We start from the raw sequence: 18,322 nt of genomic DNA, 5'->3' as shown, positions 1-18,322 counted from the left end.
TTATTTTGTGATTATCATATGAAATTACAGTGAATAAAATATACACCGCAAGAAATGCAATATCAATGACACAATGCAATAATAAAGTTACAGAATGTTGCTTATTGTATCACAGAGGCACACAACCTGGAAATATAAACTTTCATTAACTAAAATGTTTTTCTTGCACTGTCTAACTCAAATAAATAGTAGTCTAATAATGAAAAATAGTTCGTGTTTTTCTAAGTGTTTACATAAAGTCTGTGCAGATACCGGGATGGCTTCCCTTTATAAGGGCCCTTTACACGCTCAGACATTTACACAGATCTGTCTGTACAGACCGTGTTTGTGCAGACAAGTCGTTGCGTGTAAATGAATCGCCGACCGTAATTTTGGTCTGTACTGCGGTCTGTGTTCGGCCCGTGCAAAGTCTGGCGGAGTTCGAATTAACACAGACCACGCGCAGACAAGTCTGAGCGTGTAAAGCTTAGGCAGACAACGCTGCAGACAGATAGCACAGTCCTTCGTCTGGGAGCGTGTATGTAGTGTTGTACTGTAGTTTAGTGTTTTCTCTCAATACAGGAACAACTATGAGTGAGTTTACTCAAAATTCGCATAATTGTACCCGTACATTTATGATTGAATTCATAGAACTCTATAAATCATTGCCAAATGTTTGGAAGATCAAGAGCAAACAATACAGTGTTCGGAATGAAAAAAACGCGGCTTATGATGTATTAGTTTCTAAACTAACATTTCCTTATCACAACTTGTCCATCTATCACGACATTAAGCATTAAAATTAAGCCTACTAACTATTTACACCCAATCTTTAAATTGTATTTTAATTAATGAATTAATTGATTGATTCATTCATTTTGTCCTAGATGTTAACAGTGTTATATGATCTACGACAACATGCAGGCCTATCTTAACACTTCGTGAGTTCAATTAGTGCTTCATGTCAAAATTCTGTACCTGATCCAGTTATACTACAATTACAACACACGTTGTGAACGACTGCATGAATATATAAATGAATGAATGATTGCACGATTGAATTGTATTCATGCATATTTGCATGACCCAATAAATACCGCTACTCTTTTCTCCCTGTCATGGATAACCGCCAGCTGAAAAGAGAGCCCTTATTATTGATGAATGAATGAATGAATGAATGAATGAATGAATGAATGAATGAATGAATGAATGAATGAATGAATGAATGAATGAATGAATGAATGAATGAATGCACTCAACTTACAGCTACGGAACTCCAGCAGCTGAGGAAGGTACGCACAATCTGTTTTACCTAAGCAAAATAATGCCTTTGAATTCTCACCTTTAAATATTCCTCTCTTAGAACATATATAGCACGGCATGTTTCCGGAATGATATGGCTTAACGGTGAAGGAGACACTATAGCAGAAAATGTAAGGTCCGCATAGCTTTTTCCCGTTGCCAGAAACCTCAATGTTACTACAAGTCTTTCAAAAGCGCTTATCGATTCTCTCATTACAACGTCTTCTCTCCTTATATACGGTGTGACATACTGCAACAGCACTAAGAATGTCTCTTCGTCCATTCTCAAGTAGTTAAACTAGTCATCTTTTTTCCAATTTTAACTCCTTCAAAAGATCAACGTGCGAAAGCGAAACGCGTAGTAGAAGCCAGTCTTTTGTCCACCTTCTACGTTGTGATTTCTTTCTCTTTTTAACTTCCGAAATAACAACACTAGACAGAAGTTCCACTTTGTAAGTTAATTGACTTAATCTGGCCATGGTCAGGAAATACTACCTGCGTTTGTCTCGATTAGAAATACGGGACTATGCGAAAGCGGTACAAATGGTCGGAACGTGTAAACGCAGCGTGAACAGTGCAGACCAGATGTGCAGACGGTCGTTGCAAACGTGGTCTGTGCAGATAAGTCTGAACGTGTAAAGGGCCCTTAGCCACGAAGATAGTATCTAGCAAAGTAACATTAAGGCGGAATATTATACTGTAATATATTATGTGTACCTCCATTTCTGTTAATAACACTGGTCTACATGGTATCAGATGACGGAATAATAATATGTGATATTATCTCATTAAAAAAATGCTGATTCTAAAACTGTTTTCAGTTTTCTCTGATCACGAACAGTTTCTTTTTCGCAATTTAACTTCAAAGATATATTGCTGTGCCCGTATATAATGAGTACCGTATTATTAGAGGGAACTCTATCAGTTCTTGGAGGGAAATTTCTCAATACAGACCAGCATGTCATTTGAAATTCCAATGGTGTGGAGGGAGTCTAAAAATCACCATAATGACTGTTGCTTCTGTTTAGTTAATGTTCAGGGGGCACAATTCGGACAATAAGAAACAAATTGTGTATCTAAGCATTGATGTTTCAGGTCTTTATTGATGTAATAATCCCTCGCCCGGACGGGAATCGAGACCAGATCAATGCTTAATCCGAAAGTACGGTATTTACCGAGTCATTAGGCCAGTTGCACACGGAGAAGATCCCATTGCTCCTCTTCCTCCAGATGTTTTAGAGAACGTCGCAGAAGATAATGATGAAAATGAACTTGATGCAGTCATCAAAAAGGATAGGGATGTCTACCAGCCTGAATGCGACTTCACTCCGTAACTGTTCCCTCACAGCGAACTAAATGATCTCGTAGGAGATTTGAATTTGTCTAAGGAATCTGCGGAACTACCTGACTCCCGGTTAAAATAGTAAATACAGACATAGAGAGAGAGAGAAAACTAAAGTCGCGGCCACCAAATTAGGTGGGTCAGAGAAATGACGCTATTACCGAGGTCATGTAGCAACTGGCGAAGATATGCCTAATTGAACAAATTATTTCGGAGCGCGATGCAGTTTCTTCTCTCCCAAGCTCCTGATGTTACCTCCTATAATGCTGAAAAACAAATTATACAACAAGCTTCAGGAAAGACTGCTGATTAAACCCGTAAAACTATTTTCCACATAAACCAATTAAAATGATTATTATCTATATAAATAAAATCGTAACGACCGTGTGTCTGTACATAGACTATTTTGGCGAAATTTCCGTACATTTATCAGTTTCAGGTGTAATAATGACCATCTGTGGCTTACGACGTTGCGCACTACCAAAGCCATGTTTTCGGGAACTGATTAAGATGTTTCTATGGTTAAATATTCTGGCTATAGTCTACTAGCTTTCCCTAATCAAGGAAAACAATTAATTAACTGTAATTTAATTGCGATGAAGTGTGCACGATGTAATCCCACCCCAATATATGGCATTTAATTGTTGGATCAGCGCTGACAATAACTTAATAGGAACGGTTTTCCGAACGCCCTTGCGTCTCTGAAAATCATAATTGTTTAATACCAGGTTATTATTACTTTGGTTTTTGAGGATAACAATTATTATTATTATTGTTACGATGTTTTGTGGATTTGCAGAGGTGAAAGAAGGTGCTGGGCGGAATAGGTCTCAACTTACGAAATTAAAGTTAATTTAAAACTTTAACCAAGGTTATATTTTCTTTTCAAAATCAACAGATAACAACAATAGAGAAACAGGTACCAAGTAGCAGGAAAACAATTTAAGAAATTACAATAGTTACAAGATTTGGGCTTCGAGCCCCAAGATTAATTTCAGAGCTCTCAGCTCACCACCACAATAGCTAAAGGGCAGAAAACCCCTAAGTACAAGGAGCACTTGCTCCTAATTACAACGTTAAGAAAAAAAGAGCAGACCCGCTCTTTATTTGACAAGCCTCTCAAAGGCTACAACAAACTTAATTTCTATCTGCCCTTAAGGCACACCAAGAAACAGGGGTATTTGATACCCAACCTACAGAGCCTTTACATGAGGAAAATAAAACATCAGGTTAAGTTACTGGCCCATAATACAAAATAGAATGGAGGCGAAGCTTGCACTCCTAATACACTTTTGAAACCTACTTGGCACTAGGCCGCTTACGCAAGGGCTAATCCCATACTAAGGAGGTGACACGATAAGAAAACTTTATTACATTACGAAGAGAAGAAAAACGGTTATGAAAACGTAGTCACCTCAAAACAATATGAGTGGGAGCTCGAGAGGGTTAGGCACTCTCTATCCCAATTTATAGTTAAAGAGGCGAAATTTTACCAAGTGTCTATTACATTTTAAAGATAGGTTACATGAGAAAAGTTTCGAACCTGCCCCGAGGGTTAAACTGCTGAGGTAGCAAGAAATAAAGTTATTAAACGGCCATTACCTTGTGGATGAGCTGCTGCCCGAAGAAAGAGGCGCTTCCCGCCCCCTGCTACATAATCACACACTAAGCAAGATGTCGATGAAGTGGCCCCGAGACAAGAAAATCAGCAGTTTAAATACCCTCGTGGAACATTAGAGACCTTTCAAGAATGAGTACCCACACCCCCCTCAACTTTATTGGATAGCTTAAAGCAACATATCCATATCGGAGAAGACATACATTATTGGTCAAAAATTAATTAGAGAAATTCGGGATTGGCTAAATTCAAAACAAGCGGGCAGAAATGATTAATGTTGCCAACCCACAAACCACACAACAAAATTTAGTAAAGACAAAACTTATGAATACAAAATTTCTTAAAAAAAACAGTTCCTTCACTTCGCACTAGGGTGCAAAATTATAGTTCTTAAGTAGTGCCATCTAGAAGAGAATGTCCACATTTCTTGCTACAGAGCAAACAAATACAAATCGAAATAGACATAGTTCAGAACACTTCAAAATTTACAGTAGAGACATCTTCCGAGAAACCTTTGATGTAATACAGATTTTAAAGTTCAGAGTTTCTCCTGTAGAGAGGTTTCAACTGGCGCAATATTTGATTTCGCGGCGTGGAGGTGTACCGCCCGGTACAGACCTCCCCCCCCCCCCGCCAAAAGTCCTTCCAAGGGGTGACACAGGAGAAAACAAAAAAATTGTTTTAAAAAAGTCCAAGTTTTTTGCAGATTGGATGAAGAAAAATTTAGCAGAGAAAATACCAATTTTTTTCAGTAGTCAGAGATCTCTTAATAGGTTTTATATTGGTGGGTGCGACTATATTAAGTCCAGTTTTTAAACTTTTGTAGTAGATTTTGATGAAAAGGACTCTATGGTTGTAGTAATTGAATTCCAAAGGAAAACTTTAATTCTTGGAAGAAGAACTTTTTTTTCTAAGTCCACCAGATGTTGATGTTGAATCCAAAAACGCCATAATTGTGGATATGGACTGTCCATGTAGCTGAATAAGTACATTAGTTGCCGATTACTTTGACGGCCAGACCAGCCGCCACTGCTAGTGTCCAGAGGAGGCCGCTCGAACTCCTCAAGTACCCTGAGATAGACCTCTCCCGCTACTATGAGAGGGGTAGTGGTGGTGAAGCACGCCGCACACGCGGCGATTGTTTACAGACCGCGGGCAGTTTGCAGGTGGTGCGCCGCACATCAGCCTTAGCCGGGAGGAGGGCTCCGGCTCGCCGTACACTGGTTGACCTCACTGGAGTAGAGCGGGCCCGTACTCCACCACAGTGGCGGTACGGCGCCGGACGGCTGCGGGGGCACTGAAACATTAAGATCTCGGCGGCAGAATTTTGTTGGACCATAATGATTTTAGGGTACAGTCTTTGTGGTGAGGCTGAGAGGCCAGCGGCGATGACGTTTTTATTTCATTTTAATTAGTCACTGGTGTGTTTGAGCAGGAGACGGGAGCTTGATAATGGCCTAGGTGGACAGGACAGCAGTTTATGTGACAGGGGAGGTTGTACAATGAATATTTAAAAACAAAGAACATAATTCCCAGGGCAGAAGGCCTCAAAATGAAACCAAAAATATAACCTTCAGATTTCTTTCAAAATTACACGGAGCAAGTTAGCACTGAAGTTACACAGGTTTCACCTGCGACAGGTGAACCCTAAATATCCTCTTGGTGGCTGGATTGCTTAGTAATAAGGTAACGGGTGTAAGGAAATCGAGAATAATATACGGCCCATGAAATCTGGGGGCAAGCTTGCCCGCGGGAACAAAATTCTTGACCATAACCTGGTCACCTACCTTCAAATGGGTGGGTCTACGTAAACGAGCATATCTTTCCCTAACCTTTTCATGAGACACTTTAAGATTGGCCTTAGCCTTCTTCCAAAGATCTTTAATGTTATCCGGATCTATTGTCTCAGGTAGAATATCACTCAGAGACCAAAGGTTAGAGAGCGGCGTGTTGGGAACAAACTTGAACATCAAAGAAGCTGGAGTAAATTTATGGGATTCATGAACCGCCGAATTCAAAGCAAAAGCTAACCAATGCAGGGACGTGTCCCACCTAGAATGATCTTCATGATGATATGCAATCAGCGCCGACCTCAGATTACGATTGACCCGTTCAGCCAGAGATGGTTGAGGATAGTAAGCAGAAGTTGTTACATGAGAGATAGATAGATCGAAACAAAATTTACGAAAGAGATTGGATGTGAAAGCTTTCGCATTATCGAACACAATATATTGACACGGACCAAAAGAAGCAAAGATAGAATTTAAACAGGAAATGGTGGACTGAGTAGTCGGAAACAACCATGAGAATCTAGTGAAGCCATCTACACACACCAGGATGAATTTATTGGCATTCCCCTTTGACTGGGGAAAGGGTCCGACGTAGTCGATATACAGACGTTCCATTGGGCGCGATGCTTGATGAGAAGACAATAGGCCTACCTTGGTGGACATGGTGGGTTTACTAAGCAAGAAAGATTTACAGGCCATTACTAGTTCACGAATTTCACCGTCCATACCTTTCCAGATGAACCTTTCACGGATCTTTTCACGAGTTTTGAAGATGCCTAAATGCCCCGCCAATGGAGTCTCATGATAGTACTTGAAGATCATGGGCACAGGAACAGCTAGAACCACTACCTTCATCATCTTATCATGCCCCGACGGGCAACATAGAACACCATTCCTCAATACATAAGGGACAACATGTTCCCCAGAAGAAAGGGTTTCCATAATGGGAGCCAGCACTGGATCTTCACGTTGATATTTTTCAATATTCCTAAATAACATGGGATCATCAGTCAGAATGGCATTAACCTTAGGTAGTATGGACTCGGGAGGTGAAGAATTATGAACCTGTTCAAGGGGCTCTACATCATTCGAAAACATACGGCTTAGTCCGTCTGCCACAACATTTTCAGTACCTCTTATATGCCTAACATCAAATTGGAAGGCAGAAATTCGGATGGCCCACCGGGCTATACGACCAGTACGACGCGGCCTACCTAAGACCCAGCTTAAGGCTTGGTTATCAGTTTCCAAGTCGAACTTGACATGTTCCAGATAGAGACGGAACTTTTCTAAAGCAAATAAGACTGCCAAACCTTCGAGCTCATAGATGGAATACTTGGCTTCTTGAGCCGATAGAGTCCTAGATGCATAGGCGATGGGTCGCCTCCCATCGCCTATTTTCCTTGTCCCGAAACCCCAAGGTGGCTTCAGGCCTGTAATTGATTATAGGGCTCTCAATCGGAAGGTGGTGTTACAATCCGTGCCCCTTACAGACCTTCATTCTTGTTTTTCATGGTTTCGTAAAGCGAAGTTCTTCACAATCTTGGACCTCAATCAAGCGTATAATCAGATCCCTCAGTCTCTTGAAGAAGGACTGCAGCTACCGCCGACGACGACGCGTCGGTTTGGACGATGAATTTCTTGGAGAAATCGGGCATAGCCAGAACAGGGGCATTACACAGAGCTAATTTGAGATCTTGAAAAGCGGCTTGTTGAGAAGGTCCCCACTCAAATTTGACGCCTTTCCTACGTAGTAAGTTCAAGGGCGCAGCTCTATTGGCGAAATTTGGAATAAATTTCCTGAAGAAATTCACCATACCATTGAACCTAGCAATACCCTTGATGTCCTTGGGAGGCTTGAAATCACGGATGGCCTGTGTTCTAGAGTGTTCGACTGCAACACCATCGGGTGACACAATATGCCCTAGGAATGACATGGAAGGCTTAGCGAAGGTGACCTTGGACAACTTCACAGTTAACCCAGCCTTACGAAGGCGATTGAGAACTTCTCTCAGATGATCTAGGTGTTCTTCGAAGGTCTCCGAAAATACGACGACATCATCAAGATAGTGGTACAAGGACTCAAACTTGATGTCGGAGAAGACCCTGTCTAGCAGTCTAGTGAGTACAGCTGCTCCCGTGGGGAGCCCGAAAGGCACGCGGTTGTATTCATACAAGTTCCAATCCGTGGCAAAAGCAATCAGATGTTTAGATTCTTCAGCTAGAGGGATCTGATTATACGCTTGATTGAGGTCCAAGATTGTGAAGAACTTCGCATTACGAAACCATGAAAAACAAGAATGAAGGTCTGTAAGGGGCACGGATTGTAACACCACCTTCCGATTGAGAGCCCTATAATCAATTACAGGCCTGAAGCCACCTTGGGGTTTCGGAACAAGGAAAATAGGCGATGAATACGCCGACTTAGAGGGCCAAATAATGCCATCTTTTAACATTTGATCGATGATCTCCTTCAAAGCTTTCATTTTAGGAGGAGACAGCCTATAAGGCGGAAACCGGACTGGAATCGAATCCGTAACCTCAATCTTGTATTCAATAAGGTCAGTAGCACCAAGATTATCAGAAAACACCTCTGGAAAAGACTGACACAACTTACGAATACTATCAGCCTGCTCCTCAGGTAGATGTCTAAGATCTAACAACATCTCATCCTGGGTAGGCGAAACAGATGAGCATGACACAGAACTACATTTTTAGTAAAGGGATTTTACAATTAGAAGCAAATTTGAATGAGCACGACTTGCTCTGAAGATCGAGCACTAGACCAGTATGGGACATGAAGTCGGCTCCCAATACAATGGGGCAAGACAAGTGCTTTGCCACAAACAATTTAACTTTCCAAGTAAATTTAGAAATACGAATTTTGGCATTTAAGGAACCTAAAATTTCTAATGGAGAAGAATTAGCCGAAACATATTGAACCGAAGACGAGCAATAGTCAGGAAGTTTACAAACAGATTTCAATTTCGAATACCACTCAGCCGAAATAATTGAACAAACACTGCCAGAATCTAAAAGAGCAGTTACAGGTTCATTATTAACCTCAAAGGAAAGGTACTGGTGCGGGGGAATCCGCCGCAACCCTAAGACATTCTTTAGGACCTTCAAAAGATACATTTGAAGACAGAGTTTTCCCTGAAATTTCGACATGTTTACTTGGGGCTGAGCCTCGGGAAGATGGGTTAGCCGACTCAGCCGAAGCCACTAGTCACTTATTATTATTGGCCTTGGTGGAAGTTGCACCAGAAGTTGAGCAGGAGGGGGTGCTGCTAGCATTAGGGCAGTTCTTGGCAATATGTGAAAACGCGCCGCATTTAAAGCAGCCTTGGGATGAACCTGCTCCATTATTTGTCCTACTAGATTTGATCAAGGGACATTTATTGCGAAGATGGTCAGGCGACGCGCAAGCGTAACATTTACGGGGTGTGACGGGTCGGCGAGGTGGAGGCCGAAAACTACTAGAGGATGGAGGGGGTTCTTTCGCGACACGCAAGTTATCGGCGTATCTAACTCCTTCGGCTGAGACAGCCATAGCCTCTAACTCAGCGAAAGTTTGCGGACGCGACGCAAAACACAAGTATGATCTGTAAGGTGGTGAAATTCCTTCCACAATAGCCTGTACAATTTGATCTTCAGGGAAATGTAGAGCAAATACCCTAGTGTAAAACTTAATGTCTTGGATGAAGTCTGCCAAATTTTCATCCAACCGTTGTACTCGGTAGTAATACTTTTGAATGAGCGATGACCTAGCTCGAGCGGCGATAAAATTTGCCAACAGATGGGCATGGAAGTCTTCTATGGATGACTGTTCAGCAATTGCCCTAACTATCTTATCGGAGAGAACACCAATTGCATGGGGATAAATGATCTGCAAAATTTGACACGGAGAAAGAGAAAAAACAAGGGCATGATCCTGAAACTCAACTAAAAACCTTAAGAATGAAATTACGTCACTGGTAGAGTTAACAGAAAACTTAGAAATACCTCTGAGCAACATTGCTAAAGGATGGGGCAAACTGCTGAAACCCGGGGACGTAGTAGGAAGGGGCCTAAGTGGCGGAGAAGCAGATTCAGAAGGAGGATTATTTAACACGAAGGGTGGAATGGACGTGCGACGATCGGATACAGTTTCTAATGGGGCAGATGTTCGTTGGGTAGCCTCCGCAGTACTACCTCCTTCCTCCTCAGAGGGGTCCTCCCCACTTACGATATTTACTACCATAGGCTGGTCGGTTTTTGGAATAGCAGGTCCAGATAATAACTGGCTAACTTTACTAGACATTGTAGACAGGTTTTCAGCAACAGCACTAGCTTCCTTACCCTGAAGGTCATTTAACTTCAAGGACAATAGATCACATACCCTATTATAAAAGTGGTACAATCTGGCCTGTACTCTTTTGAGTTGATTAGGAGATGGATCACTTACTTCAAAAAAACTAACTACAGATGCTAGCTCAGTAGCATTATCAGTGATCGTGGAGAGAGCGTCATTGATCTCTTTTTCTCCCAAAATCGGGATGGTAATAGGCAAATCAAGGGAATCTTTTAACTTATTGGTGTCTATCGCAACCGTGCCTCCAGATTGAACATTCCTGATCGTTAATTCATAGATCAATTCCTCCTTGCGCAAATAGCCGGGATGGAGGACGTCGCGAGAGCCGGACATGATGACAGAAAACTTTTAGAAAAAATAAAAAAAATTCCAGCAACTGAGAAAATTGTTAGAGTTCGAAACTAAAACAATGTTTAGCCATCAAAAGGGGCTAAATGAGACACATTCAACCACGCTCTGCTACCACTTGTTACGATGTTTTGTGGATTTGCAGAGGTGAAAGAAGGTGCTGGGCGGAATAGGTCTCAACTTACGAAATTAAAGTTAATTTAAAACTTTAACCAAGGTTATATTTTCTTTTCAAAATCAACAGATAACAACAATAGAGAAACAGGTACCAAGTAGCAGGAAAACAATTTAAGAAATTACAATAGTTACAAGATTTGGGCTTCGAGCCCCAAGGTTAATTTCAGAGCTCTCAGCTCACCACCACAATAGCTAAAGGGCAAAAAATCCCTAAGTACAAGGAGCACTTGCTCCTAATTACAACGTTAAGAAAAAAAGAGCAGACCCGCTCTTTACTTGACAAGCCTCTCAAAGGCTACAACAAACTTAATTTCTATCTGCCCTTAAGGCACACCAAGAAACAGGGGTATTTGATACCCAACCTACAGAGCCTTTACATGAGGAAAATAAAACATCAGGTTAAGTTACTGGCCCATAATACAAAATAGAATGGAGGCGAAGCTTGCACTCCTAATACACTTTTGAAACCTACTTGGCACTAGGCCGCTTACGCAAGGGCTAATCCCATACTCAGGAGGTGACACGATAAGAAAACTTTATTACATTACGAAGAGAAGAAAAACGGTTATGAAAACGTAGTCACCTCAAAACAATATGAGTGGGAGCTCGAGAGGGTTAGGCATTCTCTATCCCAATTTATAGTTAAAGAGGCGAAATTTTACCAAGTGTCTATTACATTTTAAAGATAGGTTACATGAGAAAAGTTTCGAACCTGCCCCGAGGGTTAAACTGCTGAGGTAGCAAGAAATAAAGTTATTAAACGGCCATTACCTTGTGGATGAGCTGCTGCCCGAAGAAAGAGGCGCTTCCCGCCCCCTGCTACATAATCACACACTAAGCAAGATGTCGATGAAGTGGCCCCGAGACAAGAAAATCAGCAGTTTAAATACCCTCGTGGAACATTAGAGACCTTTCAAGAATGAATACCCACACCCCCCTCAACTTTATTGGATAGCTTAAAGCAACATATCCATATCGGAGAAGACATACATTATTGGTCAAAAATTAATTAGAGAAATTCGGGATTGGCTAAATTCAAAACAAGCGGGCAGAAATGATTAATGTTGCCAACCCACAAACCACACAACAAAATTTAGTAAAGACAAAACTTATGAATACAAAATTTCTTAAAAAAAACAGTTCCTTCACTTCGCACTAGGGTGCAAAATTATAGTTCTTAAGTAGTGCCATCTAGAAGAGAATGTCCACATTTCTTGCTACAGAGCAAACAAATACAAATCGAAATAGACATAGTTCAGAACACTTCAAAATTTACAGTAGAGACATCTTCCGAGAAACCTTTGATGTAATACAGATTTTAAAGTTCAAAGTTCCTCCTGTAGAGAGGTTTCAACTGGGGCAATATTTGAATTCGCGACGTGGAGGTGTACCGCCCGGTACAATTATTATTATTATTATTATTATTATTATTATTATTATTATTATTAGTAGTAGTAGTAGTAGTAGTAGTAGTAGTAGTAGTAGTAGTAGTAGTAGTAATAGTAGTAGTAGTAGTAGTAAGTAGTAACAGTAGTATTTAACAGAGCCTATATTGACGAAAATAAGGTCATTCTTTCTTACAGTGATTGAGCGTGATGCCATTTGATAATGAAGTCATAATCGAGACCGCTAAAATTTCAGCCACGGAAAACCATCTTCAGGGCTGCCGATAATAGGTTCGAGTCCCACTGTCAGCAGTCCTGAAGATGGTTTTCCGTGGTTTCCCATTTTCACACCAGGTAAATGCCGGGGCTGTACCTTAATTAAGGCCACGGCCGCTTCCTTTCACTTCCTAGGCGTTTCCTATCCCATCGTCGCCATAAGGCCTATTTGTGTCGGTGCGACGTAAAGCAAATAGCAAAAACAAAAACAAACAAACATTTCAGCCAGACTTCGCACACAAGAATTACAAAGAAACTGGAGAATTTGACCCTCAATGAGTTGACATACACATTTCGTCTGTTGCCTTGAAGGAGCTGTGTGGTTTCTCCCTTCATTCCCCTCACCTTCAGTGGGACGTGCAAGTAACTTCCCCTCCGCGTGTGTTTCGTTCATGCTAGATATCCTCGTACTTCGTTTCCTCCACCCTCCTCACTCTTCAGATGTGTGCATGTGTTAACGCGTCTTATGTATGTGACCAATGAGAGAGAGTGTGTAAGGAGGTACTGGGTGGTTCTGAGGGCTGTACTGATTTCTTTCCTGAAATGAATATTTCTGGCCCCGAGATACTAACGATTTCGAGCGTTCGTAGAGCAGATTCCTTTATCTGTATAAATAAATCGTAACGCCCGTGTGTCTGTACTATGACTATTTTGGCGAAAGTTTCGTACAATTAACCGTTTCAGGTGTAATAATGATTATCTCCAAATTTTTCAGCTATAGTTTCCTGAAAGTCCTAAATTCTATCCCCCCTCCGCTCCCAAATCAAGATTGCGCCACAATCTGATACACGAGCTAGAAAATTGAAATGAGGCAAAAATATACGTTTTAGCCTGGAACTGACGAAAAAATTCCAAGATCTTTAAATTTTTCACTTTTTATCCCCAAAGAATATCGAAATATGGTCGCAATTTTAATGACGGTACAGATTATCGTTTCCAAGGATTTCACGGCTAAACGGTAAGTCTTGTCACAAAACGGATGACACGATCTCCGTTCAATTTGGAGTGATCTACAACTTTGGTCCTATGATGTTTCGTCCTATCTCTATTCTCTATTCCTTATATGTTAGCTTTGTCTTTATTTCTCATATATACCTACAATTTTCTCTTTGTACACGTAGTAGTTCGTAATTCGAATGATTTATATGAAAGATAGAATCATATAATTCAACACGAACATTGGCCCATCCAGTATCAATACGTGAGCCAAATTCTATGTTTGTAGCTGTTACATTAGTACCCGAAACCTTATCCAAATTGCACCCTATTCAACGTTTCTAACTCAATTTTACCCATACATAGATGAGATAGGAGAACATATCTTAAGACCAGCCATTTAAACCGCTAAATGAGGCGTCTTAGGGTACAATCCGTTTGTTGATGCGATGTACCGTTTATCAGCAGTTAATCTGTAAATGAAGGTTTGCAACAGTAAACATGCAATCGATCTATATATATATTCATTGGAGTCTATTTGTGATGATGTAGAAAGATTGTGTCTGCCATTATAATTAATATTTTACAAATTGATAGTGACTCTTGGCAGGAGGGATATTGTAATAATTACTCTCCACATCGATTTTGACTGGCAGTAGGAATGGGATCCATCTCCAACTCCTGTGTAACTGGCATTAGTAATGACGAACTACCATTGTAATGATTTGACTGGCAGAAGTCAAAGAAGCAGGCAATTTTGTTCAAAACTCCCCTAACCGTTTGTGTTTGGGAGTAGGCAAGTGTGCCCGCCATTATAAAAAAAAATACCCATCTAAAATGTGACTGTCATTAGGCATAGAGGCCTTGTTATCAAAATGGAAACTCACAAACTCGGTGTGACTGTCATTAAGAAAAGGGGCCTGGCATAATGATAACAGCACAACTCAATTTTGACTGGCTGTAGGGAAGGTGCCTGCTATTAGGTATAGTAAAAACTCCTCAAATGTTGTGTCTGGAAGTAGTAAAGTGCACTTGGCATTGTAAGAAAACTCTCCAGATCGATTGTGACCGCGTAGTAGATAATGGGGCCTCCCCTTATAATGAAAACGTACCTACATCACATTGGAAACAACGTATGGGAACCTTACCCTGCTTTTTCTGGATAACGCTAAGAAACATGCAATTTAAAAAAATATTCACTCATGTACAGTAATTTACTTCGTTATCCGTTGTGATTGCTCACTTAGATGAAAAAAGTACTAAAATATTCATGAAATAAAATGCTCGATCGTCGGACTATGTAGTCTCTCCTTGTACTTACCTGATTACTTACACATACAATTGCTGATAGGCGCCAGTTACAAACAAATGTAACGATAATAGAATGATGATCTTGAATATCTCTAGGGTGTGAGATAATAGGCTTACTTTGACAGTATAACATGTATGTTCTGGGGAAAGAACATGGACGTTTGGTTTCCCAACTAAAATTTGAGGTTATCTGATCTACCATTGAAATAAAACAATTAATTGTATTTGATACTAAACAAAATATATTCTTTAAATTTAGAATTTAAATGGCGAGATTTGCTGCGATAATTTGCATGACAACATAAAAATTTGAAACTACAACTGAAAGAAACTCTAGGCATTAAGTTTGAAATCCTCTTGACCGGACATTTAAAAGCTGTACAAGTAATTTATCCCTCACTGTTTCACTTGACAGTACGGGACCTTGAACACTTTGAGTGTTATTATGACGTATTCCTTTAAACTGGTATCAGGTGTAGGTATCTCAAATCTAATTTGGTGAAGTATCTCTAAATTATCTCATGCTCCTAAATGCATACAATGACAGAGCGATGACTCAACAGTTACTGTAACAGTATTGTACCACGTAAACACATTTCTTAAATGTTGTTTCTCAAAATAAACACATATCCTATATAAAGCAGCAAATCTCACTCTACATTTTCTTAATGCTAACACACACACATATATGTATGCACATAAATTAAATACAATGAAGCAAACGATAATTAATACATAGCGAAATCATGTTATAGAATTGAATCAAATAACAATAATAATAATAATAATAATAATAATAATAATAATAATAATAATAATAATAATAATAATACGAATAATAATAATAATAATAATGGTAATAATAATAACACAGATAAATTAATAATAATATAGAGGAACGTTTGTAACGGGATTTGAACCGTTACACCGTATACAATGCATACTACCTGTAGCCAAGCACGGATACATTTGTTAGTTAAGAATAAAAACTTCAACAATTAAATTTTTTTTTCCTAGGGGCTTTACGTCGCACCGACACAGATAGGTCTTATGGCGACGATGGGAGAGGAAAGGCCTAGGAGTTGGAAGGAAGCGGCCGTGGCCTTAATTAAGGTACAGCCCCAGCATTTGCCTGGTGTGAAAATGGGAAACCACGGAAAACCATCTTCAGGGCTGCCGATAGTGGGATTCGAACCTACTATCTCCCGGATGCAAGCTCACAGCCGCGCGCCTCTACGCGCACGGCCAACTCGCCCGGTACAGTTAAATATAAATCCGTAAAATCATATATTGAAATTTTCAGCAAGCGGCCACGTTTGTGTTTCTTCAGCCAATAAAATGTCGGCAGGAAAAGGAGGACAATCATCTAACTTATTTTTAAAAACTGAAACATGTTTCCATGGATCTTTTAGTTTTCTGGAAAATGACCCGGGAAGTGGCCATATAAATGTCGCTAGCGGAGTTCGTTCCGGTCGCGGGCGCCAGCGCAAGACACAGAACACACTAAGTTTCGTACTTTCGAATTAAGCATTAATCTGGGCTCGATTCTCATCCGCGGGCGGGATTATTACATTAATAAGTGCATTCCTACGGCTCGGGAACTAGGTATTTCTGTCCACTTCAACGCATGAACGCAGCACATACAAAGACACGACACACACAGTAGTATAATTGGGTGGTTCGGCGGCCTCCTCCTCCTCCCGCGGCGCGGGAAATTTGAATTCTGGCGGGAAATTTGAATTTTTGGCGGGAGATTTGAATTTTTGGCGCGAGATTTGAATTTGTAAACAAAGCCACGTGCTTTTTGACAGCTGTCATCGACAACAACGCATCGCTAACCTCACTGCTGCCATCTTGACGGGCCTAAACCTCAGTAGTACCAACTTAACCTAACTAGCGTGAGGTAAACAAAGCCACGTGTTTTTGACAGCCACGTGCTTTTTGACAGACAACAACGCATCGCTAACCTCAGTACTGCCATCTTGACGGGCCTAAACCTCAGTAGTGCCAACTTAACCTAACTAGCGCGAGATAGACAAATCCACGTGCTTTTTGACAGCCACGTGCTTTTTGACAGATTTGTAAACAAAGCCACGTGCTTTTGACAGACAACAACGCATCGCTAACCTCAGTACTGCCATCTTGACGGGCCTAAACCTCAGTAGTGCCAACTTAACCTAACTAGTGCGAGGTAAACAAAGCCACGTGTTTCTTTTACAGCCACGTGCTTTTTTTGACAGCTGACATCCGCCATCTTTAAACCACAAAGCACTGTGCTGCCCTCTTTAGATGTAAAATTCGTCACCTGTCATCGGCAGTGCTGCCATCTTGGCGGGCCTAAACCTTAGTGCTACCAACTTAACCTAACTAGCGCGAGGTAAACAAAGCCACGTGCAGCTGTCATCCGCCATCTTTAATCTATAGAGCACAGTGCTGCCCTCTTTAGCTACTTACCTTTGAAATGTGGTGGCGGATAATTTGAAAAATGCTTTTTGACAGCAGCCATCTTTGTGCACCATGCTGCCCTCTTTAGCTAGATACCTGTGGTGGCAGGCAATTCCACATGACAGCAGCCATCTTTAATCAAGAGAGCACTGTGCTGCCATCTTTAGCTAGATACCTTTGAAATGTGGTGGCGGCAAATTGAAAAATTTCACGTGCTCTTGTTTGGAAACAAACTCACGTGCTTTTTGGGCAGCTACCATCCGCCATCTTTAATCAACAGAGCATAGTGCTGCCCTCTTTAGTTTGAAATGTGGTGGCGGCAAATTCCACGTGCTTTACAAAGCCATGTGCTTTTTTGACAGCTGTCATCCGCCATCTTTAATCAACAGAGCACCGTGCTGCTATCATGGGGGCAATTTCGTCAGCTGTCATCCGCCATCTTTAATCCACAGAACACCGTGCTGCCCTCTTTATGGCTACTACCTTAAGCACGTAGTAGCGGGCAATTTGAAAAGTTCTGTTAGCTATCATCCGCCATCTTTAATCAAGAGAGCACTGTGCTGCCATCTTTAGCTAGATACCTTTGAAATGTGGTGGCGGCAAATTGAAAAATTTCACGTGCTCTTGTTTGGAAACAAACTCACGTGCTTTTCTGACAGCTACCATCCGCCATCTTTAATCAACAGAGCATAGTGCTGCCCTCTTTAGTTTGAAATGTGGTGGCGGCAAATTCCACGTCCCCTTGTTTGGAAACAAAGCCATGTGCAGCTGTCATCCGCCATCTTTAATCCAGAGAGCACCGTGCTGCCCTCTTTAGATGTAAATTCGTCACCTGTCATCCGCAGTGCTGCCTTCTTTAGCTAGATACCTTTGAAATGTGGTGGTGGATAATTTAAAAAGAGAAATTCTACAACAGCCCTCTCTCGACGCTAATTGCATAAGATGGCGGCTATACATGACTCCTTAAGGGTGCTTACGCAAGATGGCTGCTATACACAGGTTCTTATGAGACGCCCTTGGGATGCTTGCGCAAGATGGCAGTTATACATGGTTCCTTAT

This window comes from Anabrus simplex, chromosome 3 (assembly GCF_040414725.1).
Source record: "Anabrus simplex isolate iqAnaSimp1 chromosome 3, ASM4041472v1, whole genome shotgun sequence".
NCBI lineage: Eukaryota > Metazoa > Arthropoda > Insecta > Orthoptera > Tettigoniidae > Anabrus > Anabrus simplex.
Note: the sequence above shows the minus strand (reverse complement) of the source record.